This window comes from Periplaneta americana, chromosome 5 (assembly GCF_040183065.1).
Source record: "Periplaneta americana isolate PAMFEO1 chromosome 5, P.americana_PAMFEO1_priV1, whole genome shotgun sequence".
Taxonomy (NCBI): domain Eukaryota; kingdom Metazoa; phylum Arthropoda; class Insecta; order Blattodea; family Blattidae; genus Periplaneta; species Periplaneta americana.
This window is the reverse complement of record NC_091121.1, coordinates 93,700,150-93,713,412: the sequence shown is the minus strand read 5'-3', so window position 1 is coordinate 93,713,412 and position 13,263 is coordinate 93,700,150. Positions and strand designations below refer to the sequence as shown.

The following is a 13,263-nucleotide window of genomic DNA, read 5'->3' as shown; positions in this document are numbered from 1 at the left end:
AGAACTGACGCTCCAGGTCTTCATTCCCCATGCGACCTATCTTGCTTACAACTGACGCTGCTGTGTACTTAAGAGCGCTCTAGCAGTAGTATTCGAAACTTTAGGACATTCTCTTTCAAATGTTCTATACGTCATTCAAGTACAACGTATAGAGGTGCATTGTCCATCCCTAGTGCCCCGAGAAAAATCCTCTGCAACACCTGTTTTGTCCACCACAATTTCCACCCAGATCTGACTAGGGATCGAATCAGGGCCACCTGGATAGAAGATCAGCGGACTAGCACTGTAGCCACAGATATGCGGCCATGCAACATGGCATTACTCGAAACGAACAAACATCCGAGTCAAAGAACGTAGTTTGCCACACAACGTCAAAGTTCAAGTGCATTAGACGCTGAACATACTCGTACCGCGGCCAGGGAACCATCACTGAGTTTCGCATAATTAATTTAAATTCATTAGTGTGTCCGGTAGCGCATCAATTAAGGCGTTCAACTACAAGCCGGAAGATCGCGGGTTGTATCCCCGATTCGGTCATGGATTTTCTTCATTTTCTTCGGAAGGACTATGGTCCTGGGGTTCACTCACCTCTACCAGAAATGAGTACCAAGGGGTATTTACTAGGGCATAAAGGTATTGGACAAGTAGGACTAATATACCTATTGTTACTACTGCAATTTCGATTGCCTTAAAAAGTGGAAACCTTAACTGCCCATTACCCTGTGAGCTTTTATAGTCTGTAATAGGGTAACTTTGAGCAGAGTAGTGACTTAGTCGATTACGAGACTCTTTTTCAAAGTGGCCAGCAGGATTCGATTTTCGGTAGTCCCAGTGAAATTTGTGGAGCGTATCTCGGGCAGGATTTGTCCAATAAATTCATTCCACCATTGCTCCATCATCATTTATGTATCATCACTTCGAAAAGTGTTCGACAACCTAACCAGCCGTCATAGATTATCCCCATTGATCCTTGTTGTTTATATTTATTATTATTATTATTATTATTATTATTATTATTATTATTATCATTATTTCAGTACATGGCATTGTGACTTTACCCTCTTTAGTGATATCTGGTATTTGTGGGCAAGACTGAAGGGACGGCCAAATTATCATTTTAGCAATTACTCTTACGTGATCCTCACTATAGATAGTTGTCAATAATAATAAATAGTTTATCAAGATTCCTTATCATAAAATTCTCTAAAAGCAGCTACGGTAATCACAAAGTGTGTAAACAACGACCTTACAAATGCAAACAACCCCAGAATCCTTTCTCGCTGCGATATGGAGCAAAGAAGCCACAACTTTCGATTGCAATTTGTCGGATCGATGGGGTGGCCTAGTAATGGCGGTTACGAAACTGGTTGTGGCTCGTGATGAAGCGTCCTCGCACGATTCCTACTTTTACCTTGCATAGGTTGCTCCGAAGCATTGTGCCTGATCATGAAGATGAACGGAAGAAAGGGAGAAAACAAAATGTGTGAGGTGTTTCAGAAACGTTTTCATGTAACGGTTCTGCATTCATACAGGGTTTCTGAGGTGTTCAAAAACTGCAAAGGTATGGAGTTACAATTATGGATTGAAATCATGTCTAGGGACAGATGTTCGTCGTCTATATGTGTAATGTCCTGTGACGAAGATGATGAATTGGCATCTCATTCTATCCACGCCATGAACACCTTACCGTTTCTCTGAAAGAAAGCGTGAAAAAGAAAGAGAAAGAAGAGCCGAATTTGATGCTGTAAAGAAGATATGAAGAATATGTTTATTAAACTGTATTTTTAAGAGAAGGAACAAGTATTGTTTCTTTACATGATTACATTTCGGGTTTCCATTAATACCAATATCTTTTAGCTCTGTAAACAAACGCTACACTTTTTCACATGCCTGATCTCCAGACTGGCCACGTGATCAGCACGATGCAAGACCACCGCAGAGACATCACCAGTTAAGTAAAATAAAAGGGACAGATACCCAGTTCCGTAGAATGTATGTATGTATGGAAAGCTTGGTTGGGAAGGAAGCGCGCTATCCACTGAGTCTAGTAGTGGACATAATAAATAAATTGTTAATACTTTTTTTTTTCAAATTCATCTCAAATTCATTTTTTCTTATGGTTACATTGATACATATATCTTTCAAGTGAGCGCAAATTCCGTATGTCCAGTATTCAGTATACATTCCATAGAGGCAATAAGTTACAGTGAAATGCAGAAAATTGCACCACAAATCAAGGGCGTGAGGAATTTTTTTTTTGTAAAAAATTTCGATTTGCTTTTATTTGTTTTCTTACACGTAGGCTTAGAGGAATTTTGAAGAATTAAATATGCTATTCACATCATTTTGCATTTTTGTATTTTCAATTTTTTGGCTTAAATATACATAGAAAGTTCTTTATAAGATAAAGAAAATTGTCCTTCTTAGTTTTCTTCAACTAAAAGTTGCTTTAAATAAATAAAATGACTGAATAAATTGCAGAAACTCCACATGTCCAAGCAATTCAGAAAATACTAAAGAAAAAAATTAAAGTTCTTGTACGTCGACAACACTAGAATATATTTTTATGCTTTATTAAAAGAATTTACACACCAAACTACCAAACTTTTTTGAAGCTAACTAGTTTTTTGTGCCTCCCGGAAAATTTACTCAAATGGACATGTGGGGTTTCTGTAATTCACGATTCAATTTCTTACGTAATCAAACTCAGAGATTTTCAAATGTTTTGGTAGTTACTCTTGTTTATTCACGGCTAACTTAGACGGTAGCGCATTTGTCTATTAATCTAGAGTTGCACTCGGGCATGGATTCGATTCCCGATTGTCTTGTTGGACTTTTTCCTAGGTCTCCTCAAATAGTAAGGCGAACGTCAGATAATCACATGACGAAACCTCGGTCTCATTTCGCCAAATACCATCTCGAGTTCACCAATTATCCTATTGCCTCAAAATAACCTAGTCGTTGATACATCATCGTTATATAACCGAATAAAAGACGTACTTATTTCTGCGAAGTATTGCACATTTTTAAAAAAGGTACGAGTACTTAAATTATGTGTATCTAATGCCTACCCACTTCACTTGAGTGATTCGGGTTCCGCATACTGCGGATAGATGGCAGGACTATGACCCATTTTCAACTTGCACACCACTTAGGCGGGTCACGTTATGCATGTGTATCTGAGAAGTGTTGTGAAGTAGGGTGAGCCTAAGTGCAAGTGTTCGTGAAAGTATAGTGTAGGGAATGGGTGAGGGTGATGATGAAGGTGAGGAAGGGAGAAGGGAAAACCCGGTGCCGGCACTTAGCCTACTCCTGTCGAATAGTACCAAGGGGGCCGTTAGTCTTAACGTCCCCATCCGACGGATGAAACACTATCAACAGTGACATATACCTTCTCTTCATATGCACAGCGGAGAGATTTGGGATTTAATCCACACATATTGATTCAGAATTTAGTGATTAGAAGTTGTGCACCGCCATCTCTCCTAATCCCGAGGTAAAAATTTTACTTGAAAATTTCTGATCCCGCTGGGAATCGAGCCCAGGATTAAAGAAATTAAGTAAGTAAAAGTACTTTCTTAACAAACTTACTTAATATTCTAATGCCCTCTTTTCCTCCCAGTCACAGGGTAGCATACAAACACATAGGCCTACTATTTTTTCAAGAAATTAGTTTTTATTAATTGACACATTTCCATGTTTTCTATTAATTCTTAATGTTGCGTTGTTACACTATGCGTATAAAGACAGGGCACTCCGTAACGTTGCGGTTAAGGCATTGAGCTATAATTGCGCTATATTATTATTATTATTATTATTATTATTATTATTATTATTATTATTATTATTATTATTATCAGTATTAATTATTAGTATTATTATTAATTGTATTTTTAATTAATAAGTTTATTATTGTCATTATTGAGTGTAATTAGTTACCACTGCCACCGGGTATATACCCATTGCAGTGTGAATAAATACATACATACATAAGCCGGATAGTCGCGGATTCGATTCCTGATAGGGTAATGGATTTTCTCTGTTTATTCAATCCCTCGGGCCGCACTATACCCTGCGGTCCAGTAAACCTCTTATGAGTACCAGAATTCTTTCTTCAGAACAGAAATCAGCACGTAGAACTGACACCCCTATATATATATATATATATATATATATATATATATATATATATATATATATATATATACAGTCGTAACATTGATATCACAAAACTATTTTTAGAAATAGTATGACACGAAATTTATATGATTGGAAAATGTAATTATTATAAATACTACAAAACGATTTTACCCGTATTAGTTATTATTGCATGTTTTAGGCCTATATGACCAACTGAGCTTTAAGAATCTCTCATTGGTTGACATCATTAAATGACCATGAGCATTTGCTACCTCTTCTTAAAAAGAAAAAGAAAAACAAAGAGGTTATGAAGTTAACATTGCAATGCTATATAAGAAGTTATTCCGTGTAGTGACCGGGATCAAAGAATAGCCCCACTGTAGACCATGCATGTCGTTGAAGACCAGCAAAATGGGCACCCAATGCCTGGGGATATAGCCAGGTCACCCCGTCCCAGGGTTAAAAAATATGGGAGCTGATCCTCCAGGTTGGGGGTTGAGCGTGGGATTGACAATCCCAACGTGGAAAATCTTATTTGTTGAGAAGTCTGAAGAGTCTCGGATAGGACTGAAACATGGGAAACGACATAGCAAGAAAATGGATTTGTTTTTCGATACTCCTCATTATTCGTAGTTGTGCAAAGATGGAGAAGACAAGCTGGAGCAAAAGAAGTAAGGGGGCGACTTCTAAGGGAGACTAAGAATCAGAAGGAGCCATAGCGCCACTGTTGATTGATTGATTGATTGGTGTAACAAGTTAAAGAGTTCAATATGCAATTTCGGAAAACCTAGTGTCTTTCCTGCGGTCATATTTTCATTTGTCAGATCATCCCTACGATGTGATTTCGTCCATAATTTTCTCTCTCGTCAACCATCATTCTACCAAATTAGAGTATAAATGCTTATCGGCGTGACATGGAGCATCCATAAGTACTTCAGTCTAAATAGGCTTTTCCTGCACCCATGATGGAATGAGCTGCCTCGCTAAGCCTGTCCCAACACTCGTCACACTCCCTTTTCTTTTCCATGCATATACCACACCTCTGGTATCATAGATCTATGAGTTGTCAAGATAAATTGCTTCTAAAGTAATAAAAATTCATTGACAGTAAATCAAATTGTTCGCAATGAGTGGCGATGACCACTACAGATTTTAAATCAAAAGATGAAATTGTTACCAGGCACCAGTGCTATTCAGATCTATAAGCACTGGTATTCTGAAAGATATAAAGCGCTTTCTTAAGAAGACTTTATGGTGAAACTCAGGGGATATTATTACACAGAAAAGAAAGACCACTTTTTTTCTTGCGTAGAAATATACATCTTTCTTCTCACTAGGTATAGAGGATTAACTTGGGAATTGGCTTTCATATAAAATATAACATCTTTCGCCCTTGTATTCCCTTTAATCTCCTTATAGTTCCCTTGTTACTCTCGCCTTTCCCTTGTTCTCTTTGCATTCCCCTCATCGTTTTTTTCTTTTCTTTCCTCGTCTTTCCGTTATTCTCCTTGTCTTTACCTTCCTCTCGTAATAACCTAATCATTTCCCTTATTCTCCTTGTCAATTCTTGTTCTCCTTGTATTGTCATTGTTTTCCTTGTATGCCCATGCTTCTTGTATTCCCCTTGTTCTCTTTATCGTACACCTGTTCTTCTTATATTCCCTTGCTCTTTTTGTCGTCCCCTTCTTCTCCTCATTTTCCCTGTCGAAAGGCGATCGCATCTACACATAATTCTAAAGATATGTATCATAGTAGAGTATGCACCAATCGATTTTTTTTTTCAGAAAACATAATTATCTTTACTCTAAGTACAAAGACGAACATTTCGCAAATCAACGTACAGTAAGTACTTACTGAGAATAGTGCTTCCTCGGACAGAGGCCAACGGCAATAATCTGTAAAGTAAAAGAGTGAAATATTAGAACTTGTACAGAAATACTAGTATACAAAAAAATATTCTAATGGGTTCAATTATTTTTCATACAACATTCTAAATTGTAATACATTTATATTCATTGCAGTTTTATTAACAGTGACAATGAATTTTTACGTACTAGAATCTTGTTTTAACACATTTTCAATTTATATGACAGTGATGAACCAAAGATAATGAAAGTAATAGGCCTATCAACAGTAATAATAATAATAATAATAATAATAATAATAATAATAATAATCTCACAATATTTTCTCAATCATTTTGATGTAATCATAACTAATTACATTACAAAACAGAAACGATAAACCGATGGGCGCTGAATAATCAATCACAACACTAACTTGAATTTCTTCGACCCATATGATTTTCATCATATTCATCGACGTCAATATCTACCTCCAAGGACTGGACTTCTGCATTCATAGACCTACTTAGCGGGATTCTCTGGTCATATGGTAAACATACAAGATCGTCGCTTAAAACCAAACACAGGGCATAGGGCTACAGTAATCTCAACTTCTCTCTCGGTATCGATTCCGAATACGCTGAATTTGTAGCTAGAAACAATACCGTTCGAGTCTCAAATGAGGAATAAGATTTAGCATTTTTAATAATTTCGAATGAATTCCTAAGTAGGAAGATGAGATTAATTTCATTGCTTTTGTGTGTATCTTTTCTCTATGTTTCCAGTGTTGTCTCGAGCAACAATAGAGACCAGTACTACTGACTTTTGAAAAGGAAATGCCAATAATTTTGGGTACTTAGTGTTGTAGCATAATTCTTGTCTGCAGATTTAGATTATTGATCAGTAACAGCTGAAGAAATCTATTCCAGAATTCCCTGACACTACCCGATTTTCCTGTAATTTTCTGATATTTCAAGGTATTCTCGGGACGCCAGACAGGTGGAAACTCTGTATAATTGATTTTACTCTTCGAATTTCTCTCCTACTTTTTACTGTCGAATGAGCTGAAAGAAATAGGAACTGCGCTTTTTGGGCGCCGTGTCTGTCTCGAGTCACGAAGCCGTCTCTCGGCTCATCTTTAGTCCACGAGACTACGTCTTCCTGACTCCAACTTTCAACTTCTCAAGGATAAACCTGGCGCTCACTATTTCACCTGACTCGTGGGTACAAGCAGAGATGCACAGAGATACCTGCTGATACCAACACTCGGGTTGCAAGATATCGTGACACGGTTTCGAAAGACTCTGACCCAGAATCCGCTCCAGAGAAGCACTTATCAACATATATGAGGCGCTTTTCTTATTTGCTTATATGAGTGCATGAGTTCGAATTTCATTGATATGAATGTTTACCGTTAAAAAGAAAAGCTACTCAAGTTAAAATTCCGACAGGAATATAAAAACCCGCAATACATTACATATACACAATAATTAGTCGTCCTGGGTGGCGCAGTCAGTTTAGTGCTGGCCTTCTGTGCCCGAGGTTGCGGGTTCGATCTCGGTCCAGGTTGATGGCATTAAGTGTGCGACAAGCACATGTCACTAGATTTACTGGCATGTAAAAGGATTCCTGTGGGACAAAATTCCGGCACACCGGTGACGCTGATATAATCTATATATAGTTGCGAGCGTCGTTAAATAAAATATAATTTAATTTACATACATAATTAAACCCAAGGATTAAGGCCTATATATGAGTGAAAGACTCATCAGTGATTGAGATGGCTTTTTGACAGGCTCTTTGAGGTTTTTGATGGATAGTACGACTTTGGGGATTGTAAGCTCAGTATTTCACCTGACTCGTGGGTACAAGCAGAGATGCACAGAGATACCTGCTGATACCAACACTAGGGTTACAAGATATCGTGACACGGTTTCGAAAGACTCTGACCCAGAATCTGCTCCAGAGAAGCACTTATCAACATATATGACGTCATATACCATTTCCGTCCTTTCAACAACCGTATTGAAATTGGAAAACATCCATTATAAGGGAAAAAACATATACAGAAGAATAGAATAAGAAACATATGTCGAAAAATTTGGGAGAAATCGCTGTATACAGATAGACAATCAGACGGCATGTCAAAAACCACTCTTGAAGTATCAGGGGTGATGAGAACGTATTTTTCAGCGAAAAACTGAATAAGAAAATCGCCTGAACCTACCGTTATTTCAAATAAAAAATATATTATTTAGTAAAAATTTTTATATTTCACATGCATTACACCTGATAAATTGACTGGTCTGTTTAAGAAAATAGCCCAATAGTTTCGGAGAAATCGCTGTAATTAGTCTTAACTCTTAAATTCATAAAGTATCCTATAGGATACAATATATTAATAGGCTGTATGCTATAATTTTAATAGAATAGAAAAAAAATTGGTAGGAAAATTAAATTTAACCAAAATTTTACAATACTATAATATTGCACAACATATAAAATATGGACATTGCGATAGTTGTTTTCTTTACAGTCCGACACGGTTTAATAAACTGGTGTGAGAAATGAAGTTTTGCCAATTTAAGGTTAATGTTGTTTCGATGATATCATGATTCGTATCATTTTAAAAATGGCTCTGTTATTTGTCTATGAAAATGGCGGACCTAGTCCTTCATGGTATCGGAACTGTCACAGACATGTTGATTAAGGAGCTAGAAATACATCAAACCACAGAAGAAGAAAGATCTGCAAATAGATTCTAAGGTGTGACGAATGGGGGGCATCTAATAGCGTAATATAACTTTAATCTTGGAATCAAGGTCTGCTAATCCATTGTTTAGTAAATATTAAAGCGTCTTTATTTAAAAATAAAAATAACACGAAATGACAATCTACCGTACTTTTTTTTCTTTTTTTCTATATTTTTTATTAAACAATATGTAGTTTGTTTACTTATAGGCCTACTTATATTTATTTATTTATTTGGCAACAACTTATCTTCAGCTTGTTTGGCTGTAATAACAACTCCAGAAGGAATTTCGGTTTCAACAGATCCCGACATCATTTCCAACATAACAGAACATTGTTTATTAAATTCAAAGACTGGTAACTTTTTTTTCCGTTTCTCTTTTTCTGTTTTCTGTATTCCGCTTTCTTAAACTAGAACGTATACAACACCCATGCCCAAGGCGGGACTCGAACCCACAACCTTTCGGACCAAGCGATAGAGATATGCCGTGTCCCTACCGCTTGAGTCATCCAGACATACTGAAAATAAGCTATAAAAATATTCATCTTACATAGGATGAGATGATACATGAAACGTTAGGCCTATAGGTATGTATACAGCGTATGTTCCAAAAAACCTACAGTTTAAGATAAATTAATTACTACATCTGTACGTAATTATGTCTCCAATCAAACACTAGTTACGATAAAATTTTCGAGACTTACATGAATTACTCCGTAAAATTATCACATGCCTAGACCAGGGATACAGAACTGGGGAGAGAGGGATGGAAAGCATGGGGACAGTGTTGGTTTCCCGTCCACAGTCCACCGGCGTTGAATGATGTATCTGTAGTGGCCCGTACGCAATGACATGACACAGACACTGAATACAAATCCCCTTACCTACCAAGTCAATGTCGCGGGGATGGAAGGAAGGGGTGAGTGACGTATCCGATGAGTGACGCAACACCACAATTGTCGCCCAGTTCTCCAAGGCTGACCTAGACGCCACGAAAATAGGGTGGGGGGGAAATGAAATTACTTAATTTTTCTGTGGACTCTACTTTTAACTTACGGTGAGTCACGGAAGTGTCTGTACAGCTTACACGTGTAGCAGCTTAATTATATTTACATTATTGAATTTTTCTCATTCGATCTAGACACTTGGATAAGTATAGTGTTGTAAAGGTAAGAAAAGAGTAATTTTGTATTGTACATGTGAATAATAAAATAAAATACTTAATAGTTAGTATTAAATTTGTCATGGCGCTGAACCTAACCTACAATTTTCTTCGTGAGGTTTATACGCTTTACTGTAGAGGCCCGCGCATCCTTGTTTTTGTATTCAGACAATCTTAAGTTCCATATCACTCCTTCTGTTTCGTACAGCTCGAAAAACTGTACCATTTCACGTCCTGTCCATTTTCTTGAGTGAGATCTTTCAACGCTCCACTATCCGCAGTCATTTTTAATTTACACTCATATCCGACCATACTCAGTAGGATGCCAATACAAGGCAAACAGGAAGTAAATGATTCTTCTCTGGTATATTCTGCGAATCAGTAATTGTTTGCCTTGAAGCAAACGACGTCGATACTTTTCAAATATTCACAGCTAACAGAGCAGTCCACTATGTGATGTCGTTATTAACACTTGAGAGTCAACGGCCCTTTGGCATGAGTCTTTTAATGTAATGTGCCAATAATTCACTACGACATTGCTTCTTTACTTCTGAACTTCTAACTGCTTGCATAAACTCAGAATCAGGAAGAGCAACGGAATTTTATTTTAGAGCAGCAGCGATAAATATCATCTTAGAAAACATTGTGATAGTATTCAGATAAGTCAAAATACAATATCATATACTTAATACAAGAATATTTATTTTATATGTTCAGTCAAAATGACTTTTCAATATTTAAAAACAACAACAAATATTTATAAACATAAATAATTCTTTAAAGCTAAAAGATTTAATGCTAACGTTTTAGCCTAATTGGCATCTTCAAGCATTATTCGAAATATCTCATGTGATACATCATTTTACTGTGATTGGAATAACCATTAAAAAAAATATATATATACATAAAAATATTAAAATATACATATTAAAAACCATATATACCAATAAAATAAAATAATAAATAACAGTTGAGTTAATTATTGTTTTAATTTATTTATTTGTGTGATGGTTGAAACCAAATTAATATTCATATCTACTTCAATTTATAACAATAATTGAAGGTTTAGAATCATAGTGGGCCAAGCGCCATTTACTAAAACAGTCTAGTATATACAGTCACGAAGTTGCGAGGGTGCTAGAAACAATAGACTGTGCCGGTACTATTTCGCATCGTCTGTAATGAGGCGATATTAGCGAGCCTAGCGGTTAGCAACTATGTATGGATGCATATTTACTATGTATTGAGCTTCGTGACTGTATATAATAGACTGTGCTAAAACCGTAGAAAACAAGGGTTAAAATGAAGTTATTACCATAATTCAATAGAAACATATAGCAAGTAATATAAAGTATACACGTTAAAACTAAATGATATGTCAATCTTCATTAAACTATGGTATTCACTTAACTTTAGCGCTTGCTTTTTCCGTTTTTAATAAATGATGCTTGGCCCACTATGGCTCTGAAATCTTCAATTAAAACAACTATTAACGCACAAAAATAGTTAAGAATTATGGACATTAAAACAGGTTGAAATTATATAAATGTTACCCTGTGTTTAAGATTAATTACTTCTAAATATATCTTATTAATGTATTACACATGATCGTATGTATTTATAAATTAATGGTTTGTGTCGTTATGTTTATTTTGTTAAAATTATAACTGTAGCGAAGTGATAAAATCTTGTAGTTGATGTTAATTCCAATATTAAACTTCATTTATTAGCAGACGTCGGAATGTTTCGAATGGATCCTTCAATTTAAATTGCAAAGTAGGATGTAGGTATAAACTTTTTGATAACAGGAAGTTAAGCCAGTCATGAAGCATTTCATTCTGCAATACACGTATATCGTTAGTATTAATATAAAAAAAATATAGTAAATGTTGTTGAATAATTTGTTATGGAAATACTCACGTTTAAATTCAAGCTACTAAAGTTGTTTGTAGAATTATGGATTGAACAGGCCTTATGTATCCAGTGATCAATTTAGATTTTAATAAGTCTTTCTGTAACGAAAGATGTAGTGTATTACAAGTGGGAATATTATTTAGTAATCTATGAAGGATGTGTAGATATACTTACGGGAATGTAGCAGATGACGCGTTAATATAATTCCTAACAAGATATCAGTCTGACTTATGCAAAACAATACGATCAAGTTTATTTAAAACAGATACAGATTTTCTACTGATATGCAGATTATGTCGACGAGTGTAGCAAAGGCAAAATCCTACAAACGACAATATGATTGATAAAAAATGATTTTATGAGAGTATATGGAACGCTACTGAACTATAAAGAATCATTTCAGTGAATGTAGTTTTACAGATAATTTACTATAGGTATCCCACAAACAAAGCTCAGCTCGGACTCCTCGCGGCGCGCATGCTATATCCCTCTTACTCCCCTACAGTAGGCTTGAGAGCATGCTTGAAACAGACGTCGCACGTGGGATTTCAAGACCAGTGCTAGGTTCTCTAAGCTTATTCTAAAAAATAGAAATCTGAGGAAAATGCCAGAGAAAAATGTTCTCAAAACTTGGGTACAGATAATGGATATATAATTACTACAATATTGTTATGAGGTTGCACTGGAAGGAATGGTGAACGGGAGAAGAGTTCGGGGCAAAAGAAGATATCAGATGATAGACGATATTGAAATATATGGATCATATGGACACAAAAATGAAGGCAGAAAATAAGAAAAACTGGAGAATGCTTGGTTTTCAGTGAAAGACCTCTCCTTGGGTAGAACACTATGACTGAAGGAATGAATTAATTTTGTTATTATTGCTAATTCCTTTACTCTAGGAATTAAATGATACACAACGAAACAGAATGTCAGTCTCATTGTGAAATTCCTTTCTCCATTCGTCGGTTTGTATGTATATTACTTAATATATGTATAAATTAGGCTATAATTGTGAAGCTAAATATACAATCACTTTAGAAAGGTAAGCTCGTGCACTTCCTGCATCTCTGAGAAGCTTCATTTTAGCATCTGCGTTTGTTTTGCTTTGTAACGTTTTGATAACTCCTGTTTCTCCCGTCGTCTTGCTTTCTAAGTAAATATTACCAAAGTCATAATTACTACACCTGACTTGTCACTTGTCAGAGTCACTCTGTCACACCTGATAGAGACAAAAGAGAGGCAATGAAACGAGCTGTGGTAGAAAACAAGACTTCAAATATTGTCTTCACAAATCCAGCTGTTGTTTCTAAATGTGATTTAACAGAATGTCATGAAGCGGAACAAGTAGAAATTATAGGCCAGGGGTTCTCAACCATGGAATCGAATATGTTTAATGGGCCTATATGAATATATAAATAAAATAAATACAATTTTAAAATATTTACCAG

At 35.9% G+C, this 13,263-nt stretch overlaps 1 protein-coding gene across 2 annotated transcripts in view; it reads right to left on the bottom strand.

Moving 5' to 3' along the window:
* The window catches only part of LOC138700008 (uncharacterized), a 346,744-nt gene that overhangs the window by 126,667 nt on the left and 206,814 nt on the right, over positions 1-13,263 (bottom strand). For both annotated transcript variants that reach the window (XM_069826277.1, XM_069826278.1), the window contains exon 3: positions 5,995-6,035. The gene's annotated coding sequence lies outside the window, so the exon portion shown is untranslated. The remainder of the gene's footprint in view (positions 1-5,994; positions 6,036-13,263) is intronic.